At 42.0% G+C, this 23,193-nt stretch overlaps 1 protein-coding gene and 1 pseudogene across 2 annotated transcripts in view; one reads left to right on the top strand and one right to left on the bottom strand.

Annotated features, from left to right (window-relative positions):
- The first annotated feature begins 91 nt into the window (after nt 1-91).
- The window catches only part of LOC133059588 (glutathione S-transferase A4-like), a 40,556-nt gene continuing 17,454 nt past the window's right edge, over nt 92-23,193 (top strand). The window contains exon 1 of one of the 2 annotated variants that reach the window (XM_061146916.1): nt 92-251. The gene's annotated coding sequence lies outside the window, so the exon portion shown is untranslated. Of the gene's footprint in view, nt 252-13,353; nt 13,375-23,193 lie in introns of those variants that run through there. The other variant, XM_061146917.1, reaches the window with a different exon arrangement.
- Nucleotides 2,586-3,214, bottom strand: LOC133059083 (small ribosomal subunit protein eS8-like; annotated as a pseudogene).

Here is a 23,193-nt window from a genome sequence, read left to right as displayed (position 1 = left end):
CAACCATGTGATGTAGGGCGGGGCTCTGGGTCATGTGGTGTCAGCCCCACTCTGGAGGGGGCTGGAGATCAGTCACGTGGGTGGTCAGTCATGCCCACATGATGGAGCTCCAGTAAAACCCTGGACTTCCGGTTCTGCAGAACGAGGACATCTGGACACTCCGAGCCTGGAAGCCTCCTGGATTCAGTCCTGTGCATCTCTTCCCTTGACTGATTTTCATCTGTGTTCTCTTGCTGTAGTAAACCATTGCTGTGAGTATGACCATTTTCTGTGAGTTCTTTGAATCCTTCCAGCAGACTGTTTGGGCATGGGGCCATTTGGGGGACACTCTGTGGGCTTCCCAGGTGGCGCTAGTGGTAAAGAACCTACCTGCCAGTGCAGGAGAAGTAAGAGACGTGGGTGTGATCCTGGGGTCAGGAAGATCCCCTGGATTAGGAAATGGCAACTCACTCTAGTATTCTTGCCTGGAGAATTCCATGGACAGGGGCAGGCTACAGTCCATAGGGTCACAAGAGTCGGACACAACTGAACAATTAAACCACCATCACCGTGAACCTGCAGTTGGTGTCAGCAAGGGCGGTCTTGGATTGCTCCCTTCCAATGCTTCAGTGAGGGCAAACACATTACCCTCACTTGGAGATTAATTTACACATGTGAGCAGGCACTAACTTGGTTACAACCAGGGATCTCTGTCGTTGAGTTGTGTTGGACAGCAGGAAATGGGAGCTGTTATATGACTGGGTGGGATTTCATTACCCAGGGCCATTGCCTGATAATATTATTCGAGCAGACCAGAAGCCATTGTGCAAACAGTGCTTTGAGGGTTTTAATTCTCTCAGACACAAGGGGGCCCTCAAGGCTGGCTCTTGGAGAAGACAACCTGTGAGGAAGTTGGGCCTGTGCTGAATTGTAGGATTAACGAAAATAAATACAAAGGCCAAGTTGCCTCCAGTGAAGACAGGTTCCCACATCACTCTGCTCAGGGTTACATGACCTTAAATCATTCATCTCACTTCCCATGTTGGAAACAAGCTCCCCCTACCCCATCCTGCACAGGTGCAGTTTCCTGGCCTTGTCACAACCTTTTTTGGGGATCCAGACCTTTTAGTCTCAACTCCTCCACCATTCCATCTTCACAAGCCACCAGACTCTGGTAAAAGAGCCAGGAGGTCAGGCAGAGGATGGTTGTCCTCAAAGATGTCAGCATGCTGTGTTCAGGAAGGAATGAGACGTGTGAGGCCAGGAGACAGGACAGAGGGGACCCATGAGGCTCATGGGCTAGACCCCATAGCAGCTGAGCCAACGGGGTGAAAGGGCACCCCACAGATAAATGGGGCAGTTGTGGGGCTCCAGTGTCCTCTGGGACAAAAGGAGAGAGCTGAACGGTGTGGGGTTCTGGGGTCTGTCGGAGGAAGAGATGCAGCACCTAATGAGCTCAGGACCCAACATAAGCTGCTTAGAGGGGCTTTGGCAGACTGGGTGCCCAAAGGAACACCTGACACCCCAGTCCTGAGGAGGGCGGGTATGGAAGGGCCTGTGGACGGAACAGCAGAAGGTGAATTCCCGGGGGCAGGGTCTGCAGCAAACGGCCATCAGCCCAGGCTCGTGTACTTGCTGGTATTCCCTCTTTGTTGTATGTGCATTTTATTCCTTTAACCCAAATTGTCTGCCCAGAAGATTCCGTGGCGGGCTTCTTGTTCCATCAGCTTCAACATTCCCACTAAGGGAATCTTCTGATCATGAACTCTGTGGCCCAACCTCACACCCTGCATTTCTTTCTCATCATCCTATTTTATTTTCTTCAAAGCACTTGACACCCACTATCAATTTCTGTTTAATCAATCTGTGTCTTTAAAGTGGGTTTCTTGCAGAAAACCAAAAATAGGGTTTGTTTTAAAATCCACTTGTGAATGTTTACAACATTTTTGTTTTGTTTTGTTTACAACATTTATATGGAGCTCTGTTCTGAATCACGGTCACAGGTGTAAAGCCTTATATGGAGGTCACAGAGGTGGAGCCCTGCACCGAGGTCATCTCCGAACTGACCAAGTCCCACAGTAACCATTGCCGAGAGCCTCCCTGATCTAAACTGGCCAGCTCCCTGACCCCATATTAGGAAAAAATAGTCACCCAATTACCCACCCTATAGCACCCTAACGAATCACCTAATGCCACCCTTCCAGCAGGAATTTTCTTTGTCTTGAGACTATAAAAATTGGCTACTAATCCATGAAAGGAGTCAGCTGTTCCTTGAGCCAGCCTGCAGTCCTAACAGTGTCTCCTGCTTTAATAAACTCTACACTCCTCTCATGCTGCCTTGTGTCTGGAGATTCTTTTCCAACTTGTGCACAGACCGCAATTCACATATAAAGTGATTACTGATGTGGTTGCATTCATGTCTACTCTTTTCTTTTTTGTGTGACTCTTTTCTATTTGTTGCCTTGGTTCTTCGCCCCCCGCCCCCCGCCCACTGTTTTTGCTTTGTCTTCTACGCTTTTTCTGCCCTCTCTGTTTTATTTATTTATTTATTGGCATAGAACAGTATACGCCTTTGTTAGATGAGCTAAGACAGGAGGGAAGAGGGTTTATTTGCCTTTCTGGGCCTTGATCTTCCTCAAATAGAACTCAAGCTCTTTTCCCTCTAGCACATAGCCGTCTGCTCGGCCACACTGGCCTGGTCTTGAAGCGATGCGTGCAAGAAGCTTGCCCTGCTGGAACTGCTCCTCTAGAAGACTGCCGATTTTCGCATTCTTTTTCCTCTCATAGTATTTCTTCTGAATTTTCTTTGATCGTTTCTTGTTTAAAATCTCTTCCTCCCGAGGAGTCAGCTTGGCCCCCTTCTTGCGGCCCAGGGGCAGTGCATAGCGGGACTCATACCACTGTCCGCACGGTGTGCTGTCGATGAGCACAACACAGTTCTTCACCAGGGTCTTGGTACGGGCCAGTTCGCTGTTGGATGCATTATAGACAACATCGATTATTCTTGTCTTGCGTGTACAACACTCCCAGCCCCAGGAGAAGTTCCCCACGTCCAGCCTCAAGGCCCGGTACTTCTTGTTGCCTCCCCGCACACAGACTGTGTGTATGCGGCGGGGGCCAATCTTTGTGTTGGCAGCGGGGCGTCCCAGCTCATACTTCCGCTTCTTGTGGTAGGGCTTTCTCTTGCCCCCCCGGTCTTACGGTGCTTGTGCCAGTTGTCCTGAGAGATGCCCATCGCTCGGCGCTGGCTGGAAAGAGCTGCCCTCTCTGTTTTAATTGAGCATGTTATTTAATTCCATTTTTTCTCCTTTCTTAGCCTGTCAACTATAGTTTGTATTTTTCTGGTCTTAGTAGTTGTTCTGAAGTTTGTAATATTTATATACAACAACACTAAGGCCGCTTCCAACAACACTATATCACTTCACAGGTGATGCAGGTCCCTTATCAGTTCAGTTCAGTTGCTCAGTCATGTTCGACTGTCAGGGTCCAGCCTCGGCAGGATCCAAGGGGTACCCTCGGGATGAACGGCGTGGGCAAGAGAGAGAAGACATGTGAGACCAGCCTTGATAGGGCCAAGTCTGCGAGGGAGAGAGAGAAAGAAAGAGAGAGAGAGAGTGACCAGACGGGGTGTGCAGCCGAGTCTGGCAATGCTTTATTTTTTACCGTAGCTTTTATACCCTAAGTTAGTACATTTCTAAGGGGAAGATAGTTTAACATTACATCAGCTTGTTCTTCAGGAAACCAGGGTGTTCTCTGCATACTTCTTTGTTTATGAGGGTCTTGTACATTATCTTCTGGCCTTGGGGCCTATTAACATTTTATGCAAGTCAGGTTAATGTAAACCTATTTTCTGTTTCTCTGGTGACCTTAACTGAAAGGTAGCAGTCTCATAGGGCAACAGTACAGAGTGGAAGTATAACCTTGTTAACACAAAAATTAATCCTTCTGCAGAAGTTGTCAGTTGCGTTTATCTAAGAAGTTTACCCCAGTTGCGTTTATCTAAGAAGTTTACTCCACACAAAATCTGCGGCTTCAGTGGGGTAGCCTCTGCCTAGCACTCCTGGCTGACAATTAGCAACCATCTCATTGTTACCACACTAGGGCTAAGTTCTTATTTCTCTAGATCTTTAACTATATTAACAATGGTTTCTATAATACAACCTTAGCACATTAAAAGCAAAAACACAGGAAGCAAACGTCAACCCAATAACCACCTTTAGAATAATTTTTCTTATGTTTTCTAATAGGACTCCTTCACCCCTCAGAAATGCTCTATGTCTATTAGGGCTTTTATATAATCAGGTTCTTTATGCTATTTTATGATTAGGATATTATAAGCAATCATGCATATTAGTACCAAGGGCATAAATGCATTTGGCTAACAAACTACCAGCAAAGGAGTTTAAATTAAAACACTCCTTTCACCCTGGATAATCTCATAAAATAACACCACCTGGGAAACCTATTGATTAAAGTTCTAAATTGATTCTTATTTGGAAAGAGATCGGGGAAGGCCTTCTGCCTGTGTCACAGAAATTAGGGAGTAGTCTATTGAGGCAGGCATCAGAAAGACAGATATCATCTTTAAGGTGAGCGCCGGGGGCAGCTTTTCAAAATCCCTGAAAACCTGATCTGCCTTGCCTGTCAGGCTTTCTCCTCGTGCCTTGTCATGGGTGGGATCTCATGAGCTGGCCTTTTCGAAACCCCTGAAAGCCTGATCCGCCTTGCCTGTGAGGTTTTCTCCCTCATGACCTTGTCATGGGTAGGGTCTCGTGTGTTGGCTCCCAGCATCTCTCCCTTTTTTTACTTTTTAAGACAGCTAGATGGATCTCAGTCACGAGCTTCTGCGTGCTCTGCCGAGAGTTCTGACAATGCAAGGAAGGATTATAATGAGAAGTAAAACTAGGGCTGCTACAGCAGAGTAACTGAAGATAGTTGATAGGATATTTTTTCCAGTAATAAAGTTAGAAAAGGTATGAAAAAAATCATGAGCAGCTCCTGCAGCAGTAAAGTCCAGGCGGGAATGTTCTAAGATTTTTATCTGACCATGAAGCTTTCCAAGATCTAAACTAATGCTGGAGCTATTCCATACAGCTGAAATATGATTTTTAATCCTTTCCCAATTGTAATCTGTATCATTTACTTTCAGGGGTGTTACACAGATCCACCAATAGTCGGCATGACAGGATAGTGCTAACTTTACCCTTAAAGCCTGCAACTCAGTTCCAATATGCATGACCGCTTCTTCTAGGGCATCTATTTTTCCTTCTAATTTCCTATCTATAATCTCTTGCATAGCTAGAGCTAAAGACACATTTTTTGACATATCATTGACATATTGAGCAGTATGTACCTGTTGAGCCAAGGATATCAGTGCCTCAGTGACAGAAGTAATTGCAGTTATCAAAGCTGAAATCCCTAGAATAAGTAATCCTACAAACCGTCGGGAACGCCTTAAATCTTATAGTTGTTGCAGAACGGCTAAACCGTAATTGTCATACCAATAGGCATTCACTGTGACAGGCACCATAAGGTAGGGTGGACGTTGCAGCACCAGAAAAGAACAAATATTATATTGAGGGGTTAAACAGGATGAAATCATGCATTGTTCACAGTAGACTATATTTGGTCCACCTGAGTAATTCATTTGTATATGAAGCCTTTTTGAATCATTAGTAAACAAAAAAACCTAAGGGGAGGGTAAACAAGCCAGCACAGAATAGGTGGAATCGTTTTCTGGCCGAGACAGAGTAACAAGGGAGGTGGCAGCAAGGGCTCTCCAAATTTCTGGTTGCCAAAAAGTTTTACCCTTAGTTGTATAGAACAACGTGGGGGGAACAAATTGATTATAATGCCATCTGTTGGCCACCAATGGCCAAGGGAGGGAATCATCTTTCCAATTGCTAAACCTACTGACATGGTCAGAAACAGACCCTGGATTCTGACTTGGGTTTGGATTGCTTCAGTCTTGTACCGAATAGTTTCCGCCTCCCGGTATTTTATAATCTGTTTTTGAATTATAAATACAAGATTTCCATACTGGATATCCAAGGCGGTTGTCTATAGTTTTCCGTACAACATCTGAAGAAGCAACATCAGTACAATTTGGATATTTTGGTGGAGCATTAAGGAACAAGGATTTATAGGGGTCAAGGACCCCGGGCATATGGGCCTGTAATATCCAAACCAGCCAATCTCCTGTTTTGTCTGAAAATTTTGATGCTGGAGAATCTGTCAAAATTGCTTTCTTGGAGGTTCCGAAACACCCCTCCTTAGAGGGAGTGATAAGACTGCTTGTATGACTATGGGTAAGTTAAAGCAAAGGGGAAGGTCATCCGTTAATCCCCTAAAAGTATAGTTAAAATTGATGGGGTAGTGATCTTTATCATAAGAAGTATAGGATCCTTCCAAGAGATGAGGCTAGTCTGTGTTGACCCGTATAGGGTCATTGTTCAAGCAAAGGGGAAGGTCATCCGTTAATCCCCTAAAAGTATAGTTAAAATTGATGGGGTAGTGATCTTTATCATAAGAACTATAGGATCCTTCCAAGAGATGAAGCTAGTCTGTGTTGACCCGTATAGGGTTATTGTTCCAAGTAACTACTTGGAAGGTCGGGGGATCAGGGAAATATGTCCAGTATTTTTTTTTTATGTAGAAGAGGTAGCACTTGCCTGGCAAGACAGTAAAGCAAGCATAGCAATAAAAACCCTTTCAGGAGAGGCTGAGGATCCCTGTAGAGAAGCTATTCCCTGTGCTTGACGGCACAGTGACTTCATTTGCCCCGATGTGGGTATGGAGGCTTGTTGCCGTTTGTTCTTCTGGGATCTCTGCTGCCGGTTGTTTCGGAGTCTGCTGGACCTTCCAGGTGGGCGGCGGAGGCAAGGGCAGAGGAGTGCCCTTCTTCTTTTCTGGTCGAAGCAATGGGGGAACCAGATGTCTGGGGGACTGCGACATGGCGAATCAGTCTGCCCAGGACCCAAATTGGCGACTCAGCACCCTGGGGGAAAATACAAGCACACCTTCAGCCGCGGTTAGTAATGGGTCAGGACCCTTCCATCGTCCTGAAAGAAGGTCTTTCTATTTAACCAGAGGTTTTGTACTCTGCTGCTCTGGACTCCAATGTCGGAGCATTGCAGTAACCTCAAATGAATCAGTGTTTAGATTGTTTATCACAAAAGATCGTGTTGTAGAATCTGGTGAGGGGAAGTATACTTAAATTCACCTTCCTGTAGTTTTAAAATTTGAGTTTTTAGGGTCTGATGTGCTCTTTCTACGATGGCTTGTCCCTGTGGGTTATAAGGGATACATGTGCTATGTTTTATATGAAACCTTGTACAAAAGTCTTGAAACGATTTAGAAGTGTAAGCAGGGGCGTTGTCAGTTTTAAGACATTAGGATAGCACAAGTCTAACAGTGAGGGGTTATTTTTGGTAGAAGCAGAATGAGCTTTTATATGTACTATAATCTTAAATAACATTTACTTTACCAAGTAACAAAAGATTTTAAAAACGAATATAAATCACTTAAAGGCAAAGAAATTCATAATCTCTTATTGAAAGATTCATTCTAAGAAAACTTTGTTCTCTTAACATAGAGAGTAGACTAATTTCAGTCTGTTACCAATTTACCAGATAGCAACAAACAAAATTTTTCAGTTAATCTTAGAAAAGTCTTTTTTATAAATCTTGAAGAACTGGCAGTATTTTTCTAAAGGCATGATAGTGAAACCACACAAGGCATGTTTAAAATCTAATTAAATTGTAATTGACAAAGTAGCCTGGTCATTGCTGTGACTTGTAACACTTTAACGTGATAACTAAAATTATAAGTGACAACACTTTACCAGGACCTATCAGATTTTCAAGAATTTCACATAATTTTTAGAATATCTATATAAGTAACATCAACCATACAATATAACCTGAGAAGATTTATCACTCCTCCAACAATAATTCCCATGCAATTTAACATGTCAAATGAACTCAGGTAGTTTAATAGCTCTTTGGGATGTCTCAGGGGCCCTCTGAAGCATCCCAAAGTCAGCTAGAAGTCGAGCTATTTAGGCAGTTTTGTCAATAAATATCAAAAGGGTTTATAGTACTCTGTCAGGTAGAATCATATAGATCACTGTGAAATAATATATTTACTTAGCCAAAGTAAAAAAGAAGATTTCAAAGGTAAACATAGAACAGATCACTTCAGAGGTAAAGAAACTTAAAACCCATTATCAAAGGTAGTTCAACGTCTCAAGAAAACTTGTATTTATGCACAAAACTCTTCCCTTGGAGTGCACTTTCCATCAAACCTTCTTAACACTTTCTGTACCCATTACTTTGTTCTCCCATTCTGAAACAGCCACCTGTTGTCAGACCTACTTCCTTTTCCCTTCATAAAATGTAACTTCATTTCTCATACCTTCTTTACTGAACACACACATCCTACTTTCTTTAAGCAACCAAGAATTTACCTTTATATTAGCATTCTATAGATTGGTGAACATAAATACCAGTGATAATTTCTAAAAAAATTCTAACGAACATCTCAGGATGGCATCAAACATTATTTATTAATAGTCTAAAATCTTTAGTTTTTTCTGTAAGTTAGTATTCAGTAATGAATGTTTCAGAATCTTATTTTATTTGGAAATGACCTAGCTATTTAATAAACTTCTGTTATTAGTTTAGGACAACTTTAGAAATTTAGGTTACCAAAATCTAGAGAAACTGTTTTAGACAGACATTTTTAATCTTAATAAAGTTCAAAAGCTCATATCTCATTTACCCCCCTTTTTTTTTTTTGAAGTTTCTTTACTTGAGGTACTTTCCTTGCTGACAAACTTGTAACAGATATTACAATATAACAATATTTAACTTATAATAAACCTAGGCATAATGAAAATATTTTACTAGATGTTAATTACTCTAAGACATGTCTATGTTAGATACGTCAACAAACAAACATTAATATCGGGTATTTAATACTGAATATTTCCCAGTTTACCTGAACCTGGAATTTATCGTTTAATTTAGAAATATTTGATTTGTAAGCGCTAACCTTTTTTTTTTTTTTAAGCCAATCAATTAGAGCTCTTTTACAAATTGACCTAAAAAATATTACCCAGAGACAAAGACATACCAAGACATATTTAGACAGACACAGTGCAAGATCTAGCTCCATTTTTTAAGTTTGGTCATGAATTAGATATTACAATATAAAATTTACTAGTTTATAAAAAAAGTTGAAATAAATAAAAATTTAAAGGCTTTTTCCCTTTTCCCCTCAGTCTCAGGAGTTAGAGATGGTCTAGATAAGTGTTCCTGAGAGCCCTGGTCTCAGGGAAAGAAAGGCACAGGGAAAGAAAATCAAGTTCTAACAAAAAGCAAAATGGCCATCAAAAATCACAACACAGAACACAGAGTTAAAACACACACATATAAACCTGGCAGTCCTCATCAGACACTCCCTTAAATACAAGAATACAGTCTCTCAGAAAACCTTCTATAGAGAAACAGAACTTCAGATGTCTTCAAAGGTTTTAAGAGGAGGAAAGGAAAAGAAGGAGGAGGCGGGAAAGGGGGGCAAAAGGGGTGGCCTTACAGACGTCTCCTGCCACCTGCAGACACCCAGGCGTTACGGGACTTTTCCCTGGGCTTCCAGAGAAGGGAGGACTGGAACTCGGCCCTACCGGAATTCGAGTTCTCTGCCAAGAGGAGGTGATCAGTCTCCAATCCTCAGCTCAAGCTGAGGCCCCTCAACCAAATTCCTGCGTCCAGGACCGGGGGATTAGAAAAACGGGAAGGATAGGAAAGGCTAAGGAGAGGACAGAGAGAGGGAAGGGGAGAGGGGTCAATAAAGTCTCTTGTTCCTTACTAGTCGGGGCACTCTGGCCAGTTGTCCGCGTCAGGAAGAGACCAGGGACAAAAGGGTCCCAGTTGCAGCCGCTGGGCCTGGTCCATTGGCAGGCAAGCTGGCCTCTGAGTACCCCGAGTGGTCAGGATGTCAGTCTCAGCGAAGAAGAGTCCCCACCAGTTGCAGGAAGGGGGACCCCTTCCAGGGCCCGTAACTGAGCTCTTATAAATGAACTGTCCGAGGAGACACATGTGCTGACAAAGCAAGAGATCTCATCGGAAAGGGCACCCGGGTGCAGGGCAGGAGGGTAAGGGAACCCAGGAGAACTGCTCTCTTCTGGAAAACAAGGACATCGCTCTTGGACAAACGTAGAAAAGGACTGAACACTGGTCTTTTTAACTTTAATTCCTCTGCGGTTAAGGAGTTGCATTATGATTCTAATAAAAAGCTGTCTTTCTTTTGACTCACTGTTACCCATTTTTGTTACTAATTAGAAGAAGAAAAAAAGAGAAGAAAGGAAGAGGCTTAATTTTAGAGAAGAAAGAAAGAACCTGAAACGTACCCACCTTTCTTACCCTACCTTTCTTATGTAGGGGGCCTGTAGCGCCCTAGTGGGGTTCTAAAACCTGAAGCCTACCGACTTTCCTCACCCTACCTATCTTATGCGGGGGGGCCGCGGCGCCCTAGTGGGGTCCTAGCCGTCCCGAAGACTGAACAATGCTGTGGGAGGGGGGCGATTACCTTCGGATTCCCTGTTCGTGGCGCCACTTGCCGGGGTCCAGCCTCGGCAGGATCCAGGGGGTACCCTCAGGATGAACAGCGTTGGTGAGAGAGAGAGAGAAGACACGTGAGACCAGCCTTGATAGGGCCAAGTCTGCGAGGGAGAGAGAGAGAAAGAGAGTGACCAGACGGGGGTGCAGAGTCTGGCAGAGTCTGGCAATGCTTTATTTTTTACCGTAGCCTTTATACCCTAAGTTAGTACGTTTCTAAGGGGAAGATAGTTTAACATTACATCAGCTTGTTCTTCAGGAAACCAGGGTGTTCTCTGCATACTTCTTTGTTTATGAGGGTCTTGTACATTATCTTCTGGCCTTGGGGCCTATTAACATTTTATGCAAGTCAGGTTAATGTAAACCTATTTTCTGTTTCTCTGGTGACCTTAACTGAAAGGTAGCAGTCTCATAGGGCTGTACTCATAGGTACAGAGTAGAAGTATAACCTTGTTAACACAAAAACTAATCCTTCTGCAGAAGTTGTCAGTTGTGTTTTTCTAAGAACTTTACCCCACACAGACTCTGCGCATTCAGTGAGGCAGCCTCTGCCTAGCACTCCTGGCTGACAATTAGCAACCATCTCATTTTTACCACACTAGGGCTAAGTTCTTATTTCTCTAGATCTTTAACTATATTAACAATGGTTTCTATAACACAACCTTAGCACATTAAAAGCAAAACCACAGCAAGCAAAATGCAGCAAGCAAAACACAGCAAGCAAACGTCAACCCAATAACCACCTTTAGAATAATTTTTCTTATGTTTTCTAATAGGACTCCTTCACCCCTCAGAAATGCTCTATGTCTATTAGGGCTTTTATATAATCAGGTTCTTTATGCTATTTTATGATTAGGATATTATAAGCAATCATGCATATTAGTACCAAGGGCATAAATGCATTTGGCTAACAAACTACCAGCAAAGGAGTTTAAATTAAAACACTCCTTTCACGCTGGATAATCTCATAAAATACCACCACCTGAGAAACCTATTGATTAAAGTTCTAAATTGATTCTTATTTGGAAAGAGGTCGGGGAAGGCCTTCTGCCTGTGTCACAGAAATTAGGGAGTAGTCTATTGAGGCAGGCATCAGAAAGACAGATATTATCTTTAAGGTGAGCGCTGGGGGCAGCTTTTCGAAATCCCTGAAAACCTGATCTGCCTTGCCTGTCAGGCTTTCTCCTCGTGACCTTGTCATGGGTGGGATCTCGTGAGCTGGCCTTTTCGAAACCCCTGAAAGCCTGATCCGCCTTGCCTGTGAGGTTTTCTCCCTCATGACCTTGTCATGGGTAGGGTCTCGTGTGTTGGCTCCCAGCATCCAACTCTTTGCGACCCCATGAACGGCAGCACGCCAGGCTTCCCTGTCCATCACCATCACCAACTCCTGAAGCTTACTCAAACTCATGTCCATCGAGTCAGTGATGCCATCCATCCTCTCTCATCCCCTTCTCCAGGCTTCAGTCTTTCCCAGCATCAGGGTCTTTTCCAATGAGTCAGTTCTTCGAATCAGTTGGCCAAAGTATTGGAGTTTCAGCTTCAGCATCAATCCTTCCAGTGAATATTCAGGACTGATTTCCTTTAGGATGGACTGGTTGGATCTCCTTGCAGTCCAAGGGACTCTCAAGAGTCTTCTCCAATGCCACAGTTTAAAAGCATCAATTCTTTGGCACTCAGCTTTCTTTATAGTCCAACTCTCACATCCATACATGACTAGTGGAAAAACCATAGCCTTAACGAGATGGACCTTTGTTGGCAAACTAATGTCTCTGCTTTTTAATATGCCATTTAGGTTGGTCATAACTTTTGTTCCAAGGAGTAAGCGTCTTTAAATTTCAAGGCTGCAGACACCATCTGCAGTGATTTTGGAGCACAAAAAAATAAAATCTGTCACTGTTTCTACTGTTTCCCCATCTATTTGCCATGAAGTGATGGGACCGGATGCCATGATCTTTGTTTTCTGAATGTTGAGCTTTAAGCCAACTTTTTCACTCTCCTCTTTCACTTTCATCAACAACTCTTTAGTTCTTCGCTTTCTGCCATAAAGGTGGTGTCATCTGCGTATCTGATGTTATTGATATTTCTCCTGTCGATCTTGATTCCAGCTTGTGCTTCATCCAGCCCGGCATTTCGCATGATGTATTTTGCACGTAAGTTAAATAAGCAGTGTAACAATATACAGCCTTGACGTACTCCTTTTCCAATTTGGAACCAGTCTGTTGTTCCATGTCCAGTTCTAACTGTTGCTTCTTGACCTGCATACAGATTTCTCAGGTACCTTATAACTGCTTATAATTCCTCCGTCCTACCCCTTATAACACTGTTGTCATAGATTTCTTTTATCCATAAGCTATAATCATCTGATACATTGTTGGCATTATTATTTTGAACACCTCACATTTATTTGCTTATATATTCATACAGCCTGTCTTCCCCAACTAGAATGTAAGCACTACCACCAACACAGGAATTGAGTCTGGCATGCATAACATTGTAGACCCTGGGACTAAAACAGTACCTAGCACAGAGTGGTACTCAGTAAATATTTGTTGAATGAGCCAGTGGAATCTTTCTTTCTACTTATCTGAGTAACTTGATCAAACATCCAAATAAGGGATGTAAAGTACATACCCTAGAGGTATGTACAAACTGGAATGCTTATTGACCAATCCCTTGAGGGGGTAGAGCTTTCAATCAGAAAGCTCTATAAAGGTTTATAAACCCTCACTTTAATCCCTCTGAAGCACCCCAGAGAGGAGAGCCAGGAAGAGATAAGGTTAGTGGTGAAGTTCTTATCTTCTCTTTTTAGGCTTGGTTGGATAGTTTATTTTGTTACCAAATTTGTCACTTGTAGTCAGAATTTCTTTAATTTTGTGGTTAACTTAATGACTATTAATTCCTTTTATTTTTGTTGAAGTATAGTTGATTTAAAATGCTATTCCATTCTCTGCTCTACAGTAATGACTATTTCTAAACTTGCCTATATCAAACAAAAGGAACAGGTATTTTTTTTCTGCAGAGTAGATACACAAATGAAAATGAAATAGCAAATGTACATCTAAACAAAGCCTTTGAAGACTATCATTTAGGTGCATGAAATGTGCATAATATCAGACACTCAAATGCCCTCAAAACTGTGTTACATATTGTGTAATTTCAAAAATAAGTATGTTAAGAGTCAAGTGGTATTTCAGTTGATTGGTGGGCATAACGCCCTTGGTGGAACTTAAGCGTTTATTAATTTTTGAGCCATTACATTTTTCCTCCTTGGCCAAATTGCATCGTTTTGAACACAGCTGGAAAGAACACAGAAATCACCCGCTCTGTGCGGTGTGCCTAACAGGTAAACTCAACCTCCTGCATCCCTTGTATGCTTGGAAGATTCAGTTCAAATGATCTGACACTGGGGTCTTCTCCTGGGGTCTTGCCTCCCCAGGGTATGGCACCAAGTTAAAAGCAGGAGTCTCTAAGTCAAACCCTGACACAGATTTTTCTAGAATTTGCCCCAGTTTTTAACAGCAGTGGGCCATGTTGTGGTTCACTTTGTTTATCCTCCAAGAAGCCTGGGATGAAAGTCTCCTCTCTCTTTTCATTTAAGTAAGTTCGTTAGCCTTGCGGGGATAAGTCAACATGAGTCAATCTGTTAGACTTTAATGCAAAGGAAATTTCATTTCTGTAACTGAAATATAGAAGATACTTAGCATGTGAATTTGGAACAAAATTACCTCCCTCATCATCCTACAAGTAATCCCCACTCCTGCCCCACCCAGGAATAGGGTCCAGCAATTTGTGTCTTGAAAATGTCATATAAACACTAGCGCAGCTCTTTTGGTGAGGGTGGGGCGGGGATGGGGGCTCCATCCATTAGTACTTGGTTAATCTTGGAGATTGGAGGATGCCTTGCATCCTAGGAATTCCTCTCTCTAAGGGGGTCGGTGTAAATGATTCAACACAGGAAATGGACTTAGAATTCTCCCTGATTCCCTCTCCTCTTCCCTTTCTCTGTTCTGGCCCCACACCCTCCTGCACATAACCATTTGCTCAACCTGCTTTTTAAACATCAGATGCTGCATTTCGTGCCTGTTCAGCAAACCCTGGGAGAACCTGGGGCCACACCCAGAGCCCCAGGTGTAGTTTAGTTGGGCTTTCACTGTAAATCTGGCTTCTCAAGCTTAGTTTTAGTACAGGCACATCTCGTTTTATCGTGCTCTGCAGATATTGCACTGTTTCTTTGTTTTCTTTTTTTCCCACAAATAGTAGTTTTGTGACAACCCTGCTTCAAGCAAGTTTGTCAGCATCATTTTTCCAATTAGCATTTGTTCACTTTGTGTCTCTGTGACATTTTGGTAAATATCACGATATTTCAGATTTTCTCATTATTATTAATTTGTTATGGTGATAAGTGATTTTTAATGTTACTATTGCAAGAATATTATGACTTGATGAAAGTTCAGGTGATGGCAAGCATTTTTTAGCAATAAAGTATTTTCTAATTAAGATATGTACATTTGTTTAGACATAATGCTATAGCACAGTTAAAAAAATACAGTATAGTATGAACATAACTTTTATATGCACTGGGAAACCGAAAAAAAAAAAAAAGTGTGACTCACTCTATTCCAATATTCACTTTATAGCTGTGGTCTGGAACCAAATCCGCAATTTCTCTGGGGTCGGCCTGTGTACAAATGAATCCCCTGGCGGGGGGGAAGGGGTCTTGTGAAAAATGCAGCTGCCAGGGTCCAGCCTCGGCAGGACCCAGGGGATGCCCTCAGGATGAATGGTGTCCGCGAAAGAGAGAAGACACGTGAGACTAGCCCTGATAGGGACAAACCTGCGAGGGAGAGAGAGAGAGAGAGACAGAGAGAGTGACCAGATGGGGTGTGTAGCCGAGTCTGGCAATGCTTTATTTTTACTGTAGCTTTTATGCCCTAAGTTAGTACGTTTCTAAGGGGAAGATAGTTTAACATTACAACAGCTTGTTCTTCAGGAAACCAGGGTGTTCTCTGCATACATCTTTGTTTATGAGGGTCTTGTACATTATCTTCTGGCCTTGGGGGCCTATTAACATTTTTGCAAGTCAGGTGAATGTAAACCTATTTTCTGTTTCTCTGGTGACCTTAACTGAAAGGTAGCAGTCTCATAGGGATGTACTCATAGGTACAGAGTAGAAGTATAACCTTGTTAACACAAAAATTAATCCTTCTGCAGAAGTTGTCAGTTGCGTTTATCTAAGAAGTTTACTCCACACAAAATCTGCGACTTTGGTGACGCAGCCCCTGCCTAGCACTCCTGGCTGACAATTAACAACCATTTCATTGTTACCACACTAGGGCTAAGTTCTTATTTCTCTAGATCTTTAACTATATTAACAATGGTTTCTATAACACAACCTTAGCACATTAAAAGCAAAAACACAGCAAGCAAAACACAGCAAGCAAACGTCAACCCAATAACCACCTTTAGAATAATTTTTCTTATGTTTTCTAATAGGACGCCTTCACCCCTCAAAAATGCTCTATGTCTATTAGGGCTTTTATGTGATCAGGTTCTTTATGTTATTTTATGACTAGGGTATTATAAGCAATCATGCATATTAGTACCAAGGGCATAAATGCATTTGCCAAACAAACTAAAATACCAGCAAAGGAGTTTAAATTAAAACACTCCTTTCACCCTGGATAATCTCATAAAATACCACCACCTGAGAAACTTATTGATTAAAGTTCTAAATTGATTCTTATTTGGGAAGAGATCGGGGAAGGCCTTCTGCCTGTATCACAGAAATTAGGGAGTAGTCTATTGAGGCAGGCATCAGAAAGACAGATATCATCTTTAAGGTGAGCGCTGGGGGCAGCTTTTCGAAATCCCTGAAAACCTGATCTGCCTTGCCTGTCAGGCTTTCTCCTCGTGACCTTGTCATGGGTGAGATCTCATGAGCTGGCCTTTTCGAAACCCCTGAAAACCTGATCCGCCTTGCCTGTGAGGTTTTCTCCCTCATGACCTTGTCATGGGTAGGGTCTCGTGTGTTGGCTCCCAGCATCTCTCCCTTTTTTTACTTTTTAAGACAGCCAGATGGATCTCAGTCACGAGCTTCTGCGTGCTCTGCCGAGAGTTCTGATAATGCAAGGAAGGATTATAATGAGAAGTAAAACTAGGGCTGCTATAGCAGCATAACTGAAGATAGTTAATAGGATATTTTTTCCAGTAATAAAATTAGAAAAGGTATGAAAAAAATCATGAGCAGCTCCTGCAGCAGTAAAGTCCAGGCGGGAATGTTCTAAGATTTTTATCTGACCATGAAGCTTTCCAAGATCTAAACTAATGCTGGAGCTATTCCATACAGCTGAAATATGATTTTTAATCCTTTCCCAATTGTAATCTGTGTCATTTACTTTCAGGGGTGTTACACAGATCCACCAATAGTCGGCGTGACAGGATAGTGCTAACTTTACCCTTAAAGCCTGCAACTCAGTTCCAATATGCATGACCGCTTCTTCTAGGGCATCTATTTTTCCTTCTAATTTCCTATCTATAATCTCTTGCATAGCTAGAGCTAAAGACACATTTTTTGACATATCATTGACATATTGAGCAATATGTACTTGTTGAGTCAATGATATCGCTGCCACAGTGACAGAGGTAATTGCAGTTATCAAAGCTGAAATCCCTAGAATAAGTAGTCCTACAAATCGTAGGGAATGCATTAAATCTTATAGTTGTTGCAGAACGGCTAAACCGTAATTGTCATACCAACAGGCATTCACTGTGACAGGCACCATAAGATAAGGTGGGCGTTGCAGCACCACAAAAGAACGAATATTATATTGAGGGGTTAAACAGGATGAGAGCATGCATGGTTCACAGTAGACTATATTGGGTCCACCTGAATAATTCATTTGTATATGAAGCCTTTTTGAATCATTAGTAAACAAAAAAACCTAAGGGGAGGGTAAACAGGCCAGCACAGAATAGGTGGAATCGTTTTCTGGAGTTAAAGTAACAATGGAGGTGGCAGCAAGGGCTCTCCAAATTTCTGGTTGCCAAAAAGTTTTACCCTTAGTTGTATAGGACAACATGGGGGGAACAAATTGATTATAACGCCATCTGTTGGCCACCAATGGCCAAGGGAGGGAATCATTTTTCCAATTGCTAAACCTACTGACATGGTCAGGAATAGATCCTGGATTCTGACTTGGATTTGGATTGCTCCAGTCTTGTACCAAATAGTTTCCGCCTCCCGGTATTCTATAATCTATTCTCGAGTTATAAGTACAAGATTTTCATATCAGGTATCCAAGGCGGTTGTCTATAATTTTTTATATAACATCTGAAGGAGCAACATCAATACAATTTGGATATTTTGGTGGAGCATTAAGGAACAAGGATTTATAGGGGTCAAGGACCCCGGGCATATGGGCCTGTAATATCCAAACCAGCCGATCTCCTGGTTTGTCTGAAAATTTTCATGCTGGAGAATCTGACAGAATTCCTTTCTTGGAGGCTCCAACACACCCCTCCTTAGAGGGAGTGATAAGATTGCTTGTATGACTATGGGGAAGTTAAAGCAAAGGGGAAGGTCATCCGTTAATCCCCTAAAAGTATAGTTAAAATTGATGGGGTAGTGATCTTTATCATAAGAACTATAGGATCCTTCCAAGAGATGAGGCTGGTCTGTGTTGACCCGTATAGGGTCATTGTTCCAAGTAATTACTTGGAAGGTCGGGGGATCAGGGAAATATGCCCAATATTTTTCTCATGTAGAAGAAGTAGCACTTGCCTGGCAAGACAGTAAAGCAAGCATAGCAATAAAAACCCTTTCAGGAGAGGCTGAGGATCCCTGTAGAGAAGCTATTCTCTGTGCTTGACAGCACAGCGACTTCATTTGCCCCGATGTGGGTGTGGAGGCTTGTTGAGTTGCCTGCGCAGGACGTCCTGGTGGTTTCCGTTTGTTCTTCCGGGATCTCCGCTGCCGGTTGTTTCGGAGTCTGCTGGACCTTCCAGGTGGGCGGCGGAGGCAAGGGCAGAGGAGTGTCCTCCTTCTTTTGTGGTTGAAACAATGGGGGAACCGGATGTCTGGGGGACTGCGACATGGCGAATCAGTCTGCCCAGGACCCAAATTGGCGACTCAGCACCCTGGGGAAAAATACAAGCACACCCTCGGCCGCTGGTTAGTAATGGGTCAGGACCCTTCCATTGTCCTGAAAGAAGGTCTTTCTATTTAACCAGAGGTTTTGTACTCTGCTGCTCTGGACTCCAATGTCGGATATTGCAGTAGCCCCAAATGAATCAGTGTTTAGATTGTTTATCACAAAAGAGCGTGTTGCAGAATCTGGTGAGGGGAAGTATACTTAAATTCACCTTCCTGTAGTTTTAAAATTTGAGTTTTTAGGGTCTGATGTGCTCTTTCTACGATGGCTTGTCCCTGTGGGTTATAAGGGATACATGTGCTATGTTTTATATGAAACCTTGTACAAAAGTCTTGAAACGATTTAGAAGTGTAAGCAGGGGCGTTGTCAGTTTTAAGACATTAGGATAGCACAAGTCCAACAGTGAGGGGTTATTTTTGGTAGAAGCAGAATGAGCTTTTACATGTATTTACTTTACTAAAGTAACAAAAGATTTTAAAAACGAATATAAATCACTTAAAGGCAAAGAAATTCATAATCTGTTATTGAAAGATTCATTCTAAGAAAACTTTGTTCTCTTAACATAGAGAGTAGACTAAATTTCAGTCTGTTACCAATTTACCAGATAGCAACAAACAAAATTTTTCAGTTAATCTTAGAAAAGTCTTTTTTATAAATCTTGAGGAACTAGCAGTATTTTTCTAAAGGCATGAGAGTGAAACCACACAAGGCATGTTTAAAATCTAATTAAATTGTAATTGACAAAGTAGCCTGGTCATTGCTGTGACTTGTAACACTTTAACATGATAACTAAAATTATAAGTGACAACACTTTACCAGGACATATCAGATTTTCAAGAATTTCACATAATTTTTAGAATATCTATATAAGTAACGTCAACCATACAATATAACCTGAGAAGATTTATCACTCCTCCAACAATAATTCCCATGCAATTTAACATGTCAAATGAACTCAGGTAGTTTAATAGCTCTTTGGGATGTCTCAGGGGCCCTCTGAAGCATCCCAAAGTCAGCTAGAAGTCGAGCTATGTAGGCAGTTTTGTCAATAAATATCAAAAGGGTTTATAGTACTCTGTCAGGTAGAATCATATGGATCACTGTGAAATAATATATTTACTTAGCCAAAGTAAAAAAGAAGATTTCAAAGGTAAACATAGAACAGATCACTTCAGAGGTAAAGAAACTTAAAACCCATTATCAAAGGCAGTTCAACGTCTCAAGAAAACTTGTATTTATGCACAAAACTCTTCCCTTGGAGTGCACTTTCCATCAAACCTTCTTAACACTTTCTGTACCGATTACTTTGTTCTCCCATCCTGAAACAGCCACCTGTAAGTCAGACTTACTTCCCTTTTTTTTTTTATAAAATGTAATTTCATTTTTCATACCTTCTTTACTGAACACACACATCCTACTTTCTTTAAGAAACCAAGAATTTACTTTTATATTAGCATTCTATAGATTGGTGAACATAAATACCAGTGATAATTTCTAAAAAAATTCTAACGTACATCTCAGGATGGCATCAAACATTATTTATTTGTAGTCCCAAATCTCTTTAATTTTTCTGTAAAGGGAAATCAGTGTTTAGTAGTAAATGTTTCAAAATCTTATTTTATTTGGAAATGACCTAATTATTCAATAGACTTCCAATACTTAAAGGTAGTTTAGCACAACCCTTAGAAATTTAGGTTACCAAAATCTAGAGAAACTGTTTTAGACAGACATTTTTAATCTTAATAAAGTTCAAAAGCTCATATCTAACTTACTTTTTTTTTTTGAAGTTTCTTTACTTGAGGTACTTTCCTTGCTGACAAACTTGTAACAGATATTATAATATAACAATATTTAACTTATAATAAACCTAGGCATAATGAAAATATTTTACTTGATGTTAATTACTCTAAGACATGTCTATATTAGATAGGTCAACAAACAAACATTAATATCGGGTATTTAATACTGAATATTTTCCAGTTTACCTGAACCTGGAATTTATTGTTTAATTTAGAATTATTTGATTTGTAAGCACTTACCTTTTTTTAAAGCCAATTAAATAGAGCTCATTTACCAATTAACCTAAAAAATATTACCCAGAGACAAAGACATACCAAGACATATTTAGACAGACACAGTGCAAGATCTAGCTTCATTTTTTAAGTTTGGTCATGAATTAGATATTACAATATAAAATTTACTAGTTTATAAAAAAGTTGAAATAAATAAAAAATTTAAAGGCTTTTTCCCTTTTCCCCTCAGTCTCAGGAGTTAGAGATGGTCCAGATAAGTGTTCCTGAGAGCCCTGGTGTCAAGGCACAGGGAAAGAAAATCAAGTTCTAACAAAAAGCAAAATGGCCATCAAAAATCACAACACAGAACACAGAGTTAAAACACACACATATAAACCTGGCAGTCCTCATCAGACTCTCCCTTAAATACAAGAATACAGTCTCTCAGAAAACCTTCTATAGAGACACAGAACTTCAGATGTCTTCAAAGGTTTTAAGAGGAGGAAAGGAAAAGAAGGAGGAGGAGGAGGCGGGAAAGGGGGGCAAAAGGGGTGGCCTTACAGACGTCTCCTGCCACCTGCAGACACCCAGGCATTACGGGACTTTTCCCTGGGCTTCCAGAGAAGGGAGGACTGGAACTCGGCCCTACCGAAATCCGAGTTCTCTGCCAAGAGGAGGTGATCAGTCTCCAATCCTCAGCTCAAGCTGAAGCCCTTCGACCAAATTCCTGCGTCCAGGACCGGGGGGTTAGAAAAATGGGAAGGATAGGAAGGGCTAAGGAGAGGACAGAGAGAGGGAAGGGGAGAGGGGTCAATAAAGTCTCTTGTTCCTTACTAGTCGGGGCACTCTGGCCAGTTGTCCGCGTCAGGAAGAGACCAGGGACAAAAGGGTCCCAGTTGCAGCCGCTGGGCCTGGTCCATTGGCAGGCAAGCTGGCCTCTGAGTACCCCGAGTGGTCAGGATGTCAGTCTCAGCGAAGAAGAGTCCCCACCAGTTGCAGGAAGGGGGACCCCTTCCAGGGCCTGTAACTGGGCTTTTATAAATGAACTGTCCGAGGAGACACATGTGCTGACAAAGCAAGAGATCTCATCGGAAAGGGCACCCGGGTGCAGGGCAGGAGGGTAAGGGAACCCAGGAGAACTGCTCTCTTCTGGAAAACAAGGACATCGCTCTTGGACAAATGTAGAAAAGGACTGAACACTGGTCTTTTTAACTTTAATTCCTCTGCGGTTAGGGAGTTGCATTATGATTCTAATAAAAAGCTGTCTTTCTTTTGACTCACTGTTACCCATTTTTGTTACTAATTAGAAGAAGAAAAAAAGAGAAGAAAGGAAGAGGCTTAATTTTAGAGAAGAAAGAAAGAACCTGAAACGTACCCACCTTTCTTACCCTAGCTTTCTTATGTAGGGGGCCTGTAGCGCCCTAGTGGGGTTCTAAAACCTGAAGCCTACCCACTTTCCTCACCCTACCTATCTTATGCGGGGGGGCCGCGGCGCCCTAGTGGGGTCCTAGCCGTCCCGAAGACTGAACAATGCGGTGGGAGGGGGGCGATTACCTTCGGGTTCCCTGTTCGTGGCGCCACTTGCCGGGGTCCAGCCTCGGCAGGATCCAGGGGGTACCCTCAGGATGAACGGCGTTGGTGAGAGAGAGAGAGAAGACACGTGAGACCAGCCTTGATAGGGCCAAGTCTGCGAGGGAGAGAGAGAGAGAGAGAGTGACCAGACGGGGGTGCAGAGTCTGGCAGAGTCTGGCAATGCTTTATTTTTTACCGTAGCTTTTATACCCTAAGTTAGTACGTTTCTAAGGGGAAGATAGTTTAACATTACATCAGCTTGTTCTTCAGGAAACCAGGTTGTTTTCTGCATACTTCTTTGTTTATGAGGGTCTTGTACATTATCTTCTGGCCTTGGGGCCTATTAACATTTTATGTGCAAGTCAGGTGAATGTAAACCTATTTTCTGTTTCTCTGGTGACCTTAACTGAAAGGTAGCAGTCTCATAGGGCAACAGTACAGAGTAGAAGTATAACCTTGTTAACACAAAAATTAATCCTTCTGCAGAAGTTGTCAGTTGCGTTTATCTAAGAAGTTTACCCCAGACTGACTCTGCGACTTTGGTGACGCAGCCCCTGCCTAGCACTCCTAGCTGACAATTAACAACCATTTCATTGTTACCACACTAGGGCTAAATTCTTATTTCTCTAGATCTTTAACTACATTAACAATGGTTTCTATAAGACAACCTTAGCACATTAAAAGCAAAAACACAGCAAGCAAACGTCAACCCAATAACCACCTTTAGAATATTTTTCTTATGTTTTCTAATAGGACGCCTTCACCCCTCAAAAATGCTCTATGTCTATTAGGGCTTTTATGTGATCAGGTTCTTTATGCTATTTTATGACTAGGGTATTATAAGCAATCATGCATATTAGT

Source organism: Dama dama, chromosome 7 (assembly GCF_033118175.1).
Source record: "Dama dama isolate Ldn47 chromosome 7, ASM3311817v1, whole genome shotgun sequence".
Lineage (NCBI taxonomy): Eukaryota > Metazoa > Chordata > Mammalia > Artiodactyla > Cervidae > Dama > Dama dama.
The sequence above is the reverse complement of the archived record's forward strand: the minus strand, read 5'-3'. Positions and strand labels throughout refer to the sequence as shown.